General features: G+C 43.5%; 1 long non-coding RNA gene across 1 annotated transcript; it reads left to right on the top strand.

The window, feature by feature from the left end:
* The first annotated feature begins 2,475 nt into the window (after positions 1–2,475).
* Positions 2,476–8,064, top strand: LOC127919977 (uncharacterized). Its single transcript, XR_008104656.1, has 4 exons — positions 2,476–2,498; positions 3,239–3,319; positions 3,790–3,916; positions 7,726–8,064. It is a non-coding gene; the product is annotated as an uncharacterized LOC127919977 (long non-coding RNA).
* The last annotated feature ends 540 nt before the right edge of the window (positions 8,065–8,604 follow it).

Raw genomic sequence — 8,604 nt, 5'->3', positions numbered from 1 at the left:
CAGTCTTGATATGTTCTTCAAAAGAGAGATCAGGTCCAAAGTAACGCCTGAGGTCCTTCACAGTTTTATTTGAGACGACTGTACAACCATTAGAGACCAATGAACAGGGAACATTCACATGGTGTGAACAGGGGATAGTTACAGAGAATGAACGGGGATAGTCACAGACAACGAACAAGGGATAGTCACAGAGAACGAACAAGGGATAGTCACAGAGAACAAACAGGGGACTATAGGTCATCGTGGGTCTTGACACGTCTGTGCTAGATGGGTTGGGAGAGAATACTGTATGTGAAGAAACGTGTATGAATGATGTATATAGTATTCTGTCATACTACAGAAGGTTCTGATCTAGTATGGAGTTAGAGAGAGTGGTTGGGAAGTGAGGATACGACAAACTCAATATTCACTGTGTGTATTCTCCCTCTCCTCACAGCCTAACGTGGTGAAAACACAGACAATCACCATCTCAGACGTGTCTAACTCCCTGCGAGGAGACGTCTCTAACAAGGAGGTCCCCATCGTGCACACTGAGACCAAGACCATTACCTACGAGTCAGCGCAGGTGAGAGGGATCAATATTTATTAAATAAATCCCTTTATTAACCCAATGAGTTTGTTTTAACAGTGAACTGGGTCGTATTCATCAGGATACCCAAACTGGGGGAAAAGTTTTAAAACATCTTGCAACGTAAAATTGAAACAAGCATTTCTTATTGGACAATTGCTGATAGTCCCTCCCTGTTTCAGTGTGTTTTCTTCATTTTTTTGGTGCCTAATGAACTTGATCCTGTTGTCTTTCTCACAGCCGGTAGACAATGTACAGTCGTGGCCAAAAGTTTTGAGAGTGACACAAATATTAATTTTCACAAAGTCTGCAGCCTCAGTTTGTATGATGGCAATTTGCATATACTCCAGAATGTTATGAAGAGTGATCAGATGAATTACAATTAATTACAAAGTCCCTCTTTGCCATACAAATGAACTGAATCCCCCCAAAAAATATTTCCACTGCATTTCAGCCCTGCCACAAAAGGACCAACTGACATGTCAGTGATTCTCTCGTTAACACAGGTGTGAGTGTTGACGAGGACAAGGCTGGAGATCACAATGTCATGCTGATTGAGTTCGAATAACAGACTGGAAGCTTCAAAAGGAGGGTGGTGCTTGGAATCATTGTTCTTTCTCTGTCAACCATGGTTACCTGCAAGGAAACACGTGCTGTCATCATTGCTTTGCGCAAAAATGGCTTCACAGGCAAGGATATTGCTGCCAGTAAGATTGCACCTAAATCAACCATTTATTAGATTATCAAGAACTTCAAGGAGAGCGGTTCAATTGTTGTGAAGAAGGCTTCAGGGCGCCCAAGTAAATCCAGCAAGTGCCAGGACCGTCTCCTAAAGTTGATTCAGCTGCGGAATCGGGGCACCACCAGTACAGAGCTTGCTCAGGAATGGCAGCAGGCAGGTGTGACTGCATCTGCACGCACAGTGAGGCGAAGACTTTTGGAGGATGGCCTGGTGTCAAGAAGGGCAGCAAAGAAGCTACTTCTCTCCAGGAGAAACATCAGGGACAGACTGATATTCGGCAAAAGGTACAGGGATTGGGCTGCTGAGGACTGGGGTAAAGTCATTTTCTCTGATGAATCCCCCTTCTGCTTGTTTGGGGCATTCGGAAAAAAGCTTGTCCGGAGAAGACAAGGTGAGCGCTACCATCAGTCCTGTGTCATGCCAACAGTAAAGCATCCTGAGACCATTCATGTGTGGGGTTGCTTCTTAGCCAAGGGAGTGGCCTCACTCTACCTCACAATTTTGCCTAAGAACACAGGCATGAATAAATAATGGTACCAACACATCCTCCAAGAGCAACTTCTCCCAACCATCCAGGAACAGTTTGGTGACGAACAATGCCTTTTCCAGCATGATGGAGCACCTTGCGAAAGTGATAATTAAGTGGCTCGGGGAACAAAACATCAATATTTTGGGTCCATGGCCAGGAAACTCCCCAGACCTTAATCCCATTGAGAACTTGTGGTCAAACCTCAAGGCGGGTGGACAAACGAAATCCCAGAAATTCTGACAAACTCCAAGCATTGATTCACTGCAAGAATGGGCTGCCATCAGTCAGGATGCTTGGCCCGAAGTTAATTGACAGCATGCCAGGGCGGATTGCAGAGGTCTTGGAAAGAAGGAGTCCAACACTGCAAATATTGACTCTTTTGCATCAACTTCATGTAGTTGTCAATAAAAGCCTTCGACACTGAAGGAAATGCTTGTAATTATACTTCAGTATTAAAAGACACTGAAGCAGCATACTCAAAAGTTTTGGCCACACGACTGTAGTCCTAAATGAACCCCTTTTCTGCCCCTTGTGTTAACATAGTGTCTCCTTCAGCCCGTAGACAACCAGGCAGAAAGGGACTCTGGAGATGCTGCTGAGTGCCCAGACCATCACCTCAGAGACAGTCCATTTTAGCCACCACCACTCAGATCACCAAGGTACGTCCTGGGCTTCCTGACCTAGGATCACTTTTGCCTTTGTAGATGTTTTGTTCTGCCGTAGCCCACCAATCGAGAGGTCTTTTGAGTGGCGACCCACCATAACGGTTGAGCAGTGAACAAACATACACAGATCAAAGAATAAGTACAAATTTGATAATACCCTCTTCTGCCTCAAAGCTGCTCTCTCTCTCTATATATATATATATATATATACATATATACAGTATCTCTCTCTCTCTATATATGCAGTATCTCTCTCTATATATATACAGTATCTCTCTAACAGAATGTTTTCAGGTCAAAGCTATACTCTCTCTCTCTCTCTATATATATATATATATATATATACAGTATCTCTCTATATATATATACAGTATCTCTCTATATATATATACAGTATCTCTCTCTCTCTATATATATATACAGTATCTCTCTGTATATATATATATACAGTATCTCTCTCTCTATATATATATATATATATATATACAGTATCTCTCTCTATATATACATTTATCTCTCTATATATATATATACAGTATCTCTCTAACAGAATGTTGTCAGGTCAAACCTGATCTCTATCTCTCTATATATATACAGTATCTCTCTAACAGAAGGTTGTCAGGTCAAAGCTGATCTTTTTCTTCCCCTGGCGCCGATATATCTCTCTCTGGCGCTTGATATTTCTGATCCCCTACATTTGTTTTAGTTTTGAACTCTTTCTCTCTCACTTTCAGACGGTGAAAGGAGGCATCTCAGAGACTCGCATTGAGAAGAGGATTGTGATAACTGGAGACACAGAGATTGATCACGACAAGGTGGGGGACAGATTTCTACTTCTCTCCACTGGCCCTGTGCTCGCTGGCTGTGTGTGTGTGTGTGTGTGTGTGTGTGTGTGTGTGTGTGTGTGTGTGTGTGTGTGTGTGTGTGTGTGTGTGTGTGTGTGTGTGTGTGTGTGTGTGTGTGTGTGTGTGTGTCTGTTAGAGACCACTTCAGTGGAGTAACAATACATTGTTCCTCTGGTTTAGAGCTATTCCACAGAATCTATGCAGAATCTACCCTACCTCTCCCCACCCTACCTGAGTCCTCTGTGTAATAAAATCAAAAAGATAAAAAGAGCTTGTTTTGTTGCTGTGATGTGAACTGAACACAGTCTTGTCTGAATGTAGTATCCCTTTTAGTGTTTCCTTGGGTGATTAATGTTTCCAACTCTGTAGTGGTGTGGGTTTCAGCGACTCTATTTGCTTGTGTTTGCACGTGTGTGTGTGTGTGTATTCCCTCTTCTCAGGCTCTGGCCCAGGCCATCAAGGAGGCGAAGGAGCAGCACCCGGACATGTCTGTGACCAAAGTGGTGGTGCATCCAGGAAACAGGGATCACCCCAGATTAACCCCAGGCTCACCTCTCCTATAACCAGGTCAGTAGTAACCCTAACCCGATTAACCCCAGGCTCACCTCCTATGACCAGGTCAGTAGTAACCCCTAACCCCATTAAACCCAGGCTCACCTCTCCTATGACCAGGTCAGTAGTAACCCTAACCCCAGATTAAACCCATGCTCACCTCTCCTATAGCCAGGTCAGTAGTACCCCTAACCCCCGATTAACCCCAGGCTCACCTCTCCTATGACCAGGTCAGTGGTAACCCTAACCCACAGTGAGAGAGAGAGAGAGAGAGACAGAGAGAGACACTCAGAGAGAGAGAGAGAGAGAGAGAGAGAGAGACAGACAGATAGACAGAGAGAGAGACAGACAGACAGAGAGAAAGAGAGAGACAGACAGAGAGAGACGTGGAATATGCATCAACAGTAACCTTGGGAAAATCCTCTGCATTATCATTAACAGCAGACTCATACATTTCCTCAATGAAAACAATGTACTGAGCAAATGTCAAATTGGCTTTTACCAAATTACCGTACAACAGACCATGTATTCACCCTGCACACCCTAATTGACAACCAAACAAACCAAAACAAAGGCAAAGTCTTCTCGTGCTTTGTTGATTTCAAAAAGCCTTCGACTCAATTTGGCATGAGGGTCTGCTATACAAACTGATGGAAAGTGGTGTTGGGGGTAAAGCATATGACATTATAAAATCCATGTACACAAACAACAAGTGTGCGGTTAAAATTGGCAAAAAACACACATTTATTCACACAGGGTCGTGGGGTGAGACAGGGATGCAGCTTAAGCCCCACCCTCTTCAACATATATATCAACGAATTGGCACGGGCACTAGAACAGTCTGCAGCACCTGTCCTCGCCCTACTAGAATCCGAAGTCAAATGTCTGCTGTATGCTGATGATCTGGTGCTTCTGTCACCAACCAAGGAGGGCCTACAGCAGCACCTAGATCTTATGCACAGATTCTGTCAGACCTGGGCCCTGACTGTAAATCTCAGTAAGATCAAAATAATGGTGTTCCAAAAAAGATCCAGTCACCAGGACCACAAATACAAATTCCATCTAGACACTGTTGCCCTAGAGCACACAAAAAACTATACATACCTTGGCCTAAACATCAGCGCCACAGGTAACTTCCACAAAGCTGTGAACGATCTGAGAGACAAGGCAAGAAGGGCATTCAATGCCATCAAAAGGAACATACATTTCAACATACCAATTAGGATTTGGCTAAAAATACTTGAATAGAGCCCATTGCCCTTTATGGTTGTGAGGTCTGGGCTTCACAAAATGGGACAAACACCAAATTGAGACTCTGCACGCAGAATTCTGCAAAAATATCCCCCGTGTACAACGTAGAACACCAAATAATGCACTCAGAGCAGAATTAGACCGATACCCACTAATGATCAAAATCCAGAAAAGAGCCGTTAAATTCTATAACCACCTAAAAGGAAGTGATTCCCAAACCTTCCATAACAAAGCCATCACCTACAGAGAGATGAACCTGGAGAAGAGTCCCCTAAGCAAGCTGATCCTGGGGCTCTGTTCACAAACACAAACACACCCTACAGAGCCCCAGGGCAGCAACACAATTAGACCCAACCAAATCATGAGAAAACAAAAAGATAATTACTTGACACATTGGAAAGAATTAACAAAAAACAGAGCAAACTAGAATGCTATTTAGCCCTAAACAGAGAGGACACAGCGGCAGAATACCTGACCACTGTGACTGACCCAAAATTAAGGATATCTTTGGCTATGTACAGACTCAGTGAGCATATCCTTGCTATTGAGAAAGGCCGCCGTAGGCAGACATGGCTCTCAAGAGAAGACAGGCTATGTGCTCACTGCCCACAAAATGAGGTGGAAACCGAGCTGCACTTCCTAACCTCCTGCCCAATGTATGACCATATTAGAGACACATATTTCCCTCAGATTACACAGATCCACAAAGAATTCGAAAACAAATCCAATTTTGATAAACTCCCATATCTACTGGGTGAAAGTTCACAGTGTATGCATCACAGCAGCAAGATTTGTGACCTGTTGCCACAAGAAAAGGGCAACCAGTGAAGAACACACACCATTGTAAATACAACCCATATTTACGCTTATTTATTTTATCTTGTGTCCTTTAACCATTTGTACATTGTTAAAACACTGTATATATATATAATATGACATTTGTAATGTCTTTATTGTTTTGAAACTTCTGTATGTGTAATGTTTACTGTTAATTTGTATTGTTTATTTCACTTTATATATTCACTTTATATATTATCTACCTCACTTGCTTTGGCAATGTTAACACATGTTTCCCATGCCAATAAAGCCCTTGAATTTAATTTAATTTAATTTAATTGAGAGACAGAGAGAGAGAGACAGAGAGACAGAGAGAGAGAGAGAGACGAGAGAGAGAGAGAGAGAGAGAGAGAGAGACAGAGAGAGAGAGAGAGAGAGAGAGAGAGACAGAGAGAGACAGAGAGAGACAGAGAGAGACAGAGAGAGAGAGAGAGAGAGAGAGAGAGATATCAACCCCCCACCTCTGTCTTAACATTACCTTCAGGACCATGATGAGGGCTATTACACTGCTTTTCTTTTCTTTAGGCTCCTGCAGAGACTAAACAATGTAATCAAAGCACTGACATGACACTGACAAGGGACACACATACTTATATTATCAGTTATTGTCCTTGCAATTTTATTATCGGCCGTTAAACTGCGTTGATTTAGTTAAAACAGTTTACTCAGTCAGGCCCATTCCTACATGAAACAGGACATCTCAGCATGAGGTCTTTATACAGTGGTGTCCATGTGGCTTTAATTATAGCCCTGTATGTTTGTGTTGAGTTAAAGCCGTCAGGCTCAGGTTTTAGTTCTAAATGGAACACTATTCCTATACAGTAGCCCTACCTTCTGACCAAATTCTAGGTCAAACATAGTTCACTTTGTAGGGAATAGGGTTCCAGCTGCCAGGGTGGTATGTATACACACAGTGCCTCCCACCCCTTTCCTCTCAGACAGGGGGGAGACGAGGGGGAGAGAGTTCCCCTCCCCAGTAGGTTCATGGAGCCCTGTGTTCATGGAGCCCTGTGTTCATGGAGCTCTGTGTTCATGGAGCTCTGTGTTCATGGAGCTCTATGTTCATGGAGCTCTTGTGTTCATGGAGCTCTATGTTCATGGAGCTCTGTGTTGCAGGAGCTCTGTGTTCATGGAGCCCTGTGTTCATGGAGCTCTGTGTTCATGGAGCTCTGTGTTCATGGAGCTCTGTGTTCATGGAGCTCTGTGTTCATGGAGCTCTGTGTTCATGGAGCTCTGTGTTCATGGGCTGTGTGTTCATGGAGCTCTGTGTTCATGGAGCTCTGTGTTCATGGGCTCTGTGTTCATGGAGCTCTGCTCGTTCATGGAGACTCTGTGTTCGCCGTGGCTCTGGGTTCATGGAGCTCCTATGTTCGTGGGCTCTGTGTTCATGTCAGGGCACTCGTGTTCATGGAGCTCTGTGTTCATGGAGCTCTGTGTTCATGGAGCTTCTGTGTCTGGCGGAGCCCTGTGCTCACGGACCTTCTGTGTCTGCGTGGAGCTCTGCTCTGTTTACCTTGGACAACCTAACTGTGTTTACATCAGTAGAGCCTGAGAACACCCTTAACAATCATACTTCCCCCCTCTCCGCTTCACCCACCCTACCTCACCCCACCCCACCTCACCCCACCCCATTTTGTTTTCTGCTCTTGCACTTTTTATCTTAAGTGTTGAATCAGGGGAATGTTGAGGTAATGTTACTGAAGTTGTGTCTCTCTCTCTGTCCACTGTCTGTCAAGCTGGGGGCCAAAACTACCACGGCGCCTGAGGAAGGTGAACTCACACACATCCCCCGCCCGTCCTGACCTTCTCTGCTTGTTTCACCGCCATTCCTGCTTGACTTACTCTCAGAGACCCCCACCCCCACCTTGGGAACAGACACCAGACACACACACCACACCAGACTGGAACCGGTCCAACCTGCCAGAGAGAACAAGCTTCACTTTTCAACTATGAACTTTGAACCTCCCAACCAATGGGAGTTCAACTGAAGGAAAAGGGAACAAACAGAACTCTCCAAAAACTCAGAATTCCCTATGACTACCCACAATCCCTCTCTCTCTCTCTCTCTCTCTCTCTTTCACTCTCTTCCACCCACTGCCAAATCCCAAACAACCAAACTGGATTTTTGTAAACAATAAAAATGTTGAAATAAAAAGTATTAGAATTTTTTCCTCTTTCTCCAATTTGTCTGGAGATTTTAAACAAGGACATTTGGTCTTTAAATTGTGTAGAGATTGCAGGGACTTTGTTCATATTTTTCTAAGACTTTTCTTATTGCCGTAATTGGAAAATCGGTATCTTCAAAGTCAACTTTGAAGGGACTTTTATTCTGAAGTGGGATGACAGCAAGGGATTTTGGGTGATTTTTCTGCGACTCTTCAACCATCGTGATACGAGGATCCCTCTTCAAATCAAACTTTACAACCAAGTTTGGTTTAATCTCTTAGTATAGTACAAAAAGTTATATTTTCCCTCTCAATGTGAAAAAGTATTTTTTAAATTTAAGTGTTGAAAATATTTTATTTCATCCAAACTTTTTGGGGGCCCTATTTAAGTCTTTTTGTTGTCTTTTGAAGATATGACTTCATTATTTATTCGTCTGGAGGATTTTCACA

This window comes from Oncorhynchus keta, unplaced genomic scaffold, assembly GCF_023373465.1.
Source record: "Oncorhynchus keta strain PuntledgeMale-10-30-2019 unplaced genomic scaffold, Oket_V2 Un_contig_18002_pilon_pilon, whole genome shotgun sequence".
Lineage (NCBI taxonomy): Eukaryota > Metazoa > Chordata > Actinopteri > Salmoniformes > Salmonidae > Oncorhynchus > Oncorhynchus keta.
The sequence above is the reverse complement of the archived record's forward strand: the minus strand, read 5'-3'. Positions and strand labels throughout refer to the sequence as shown.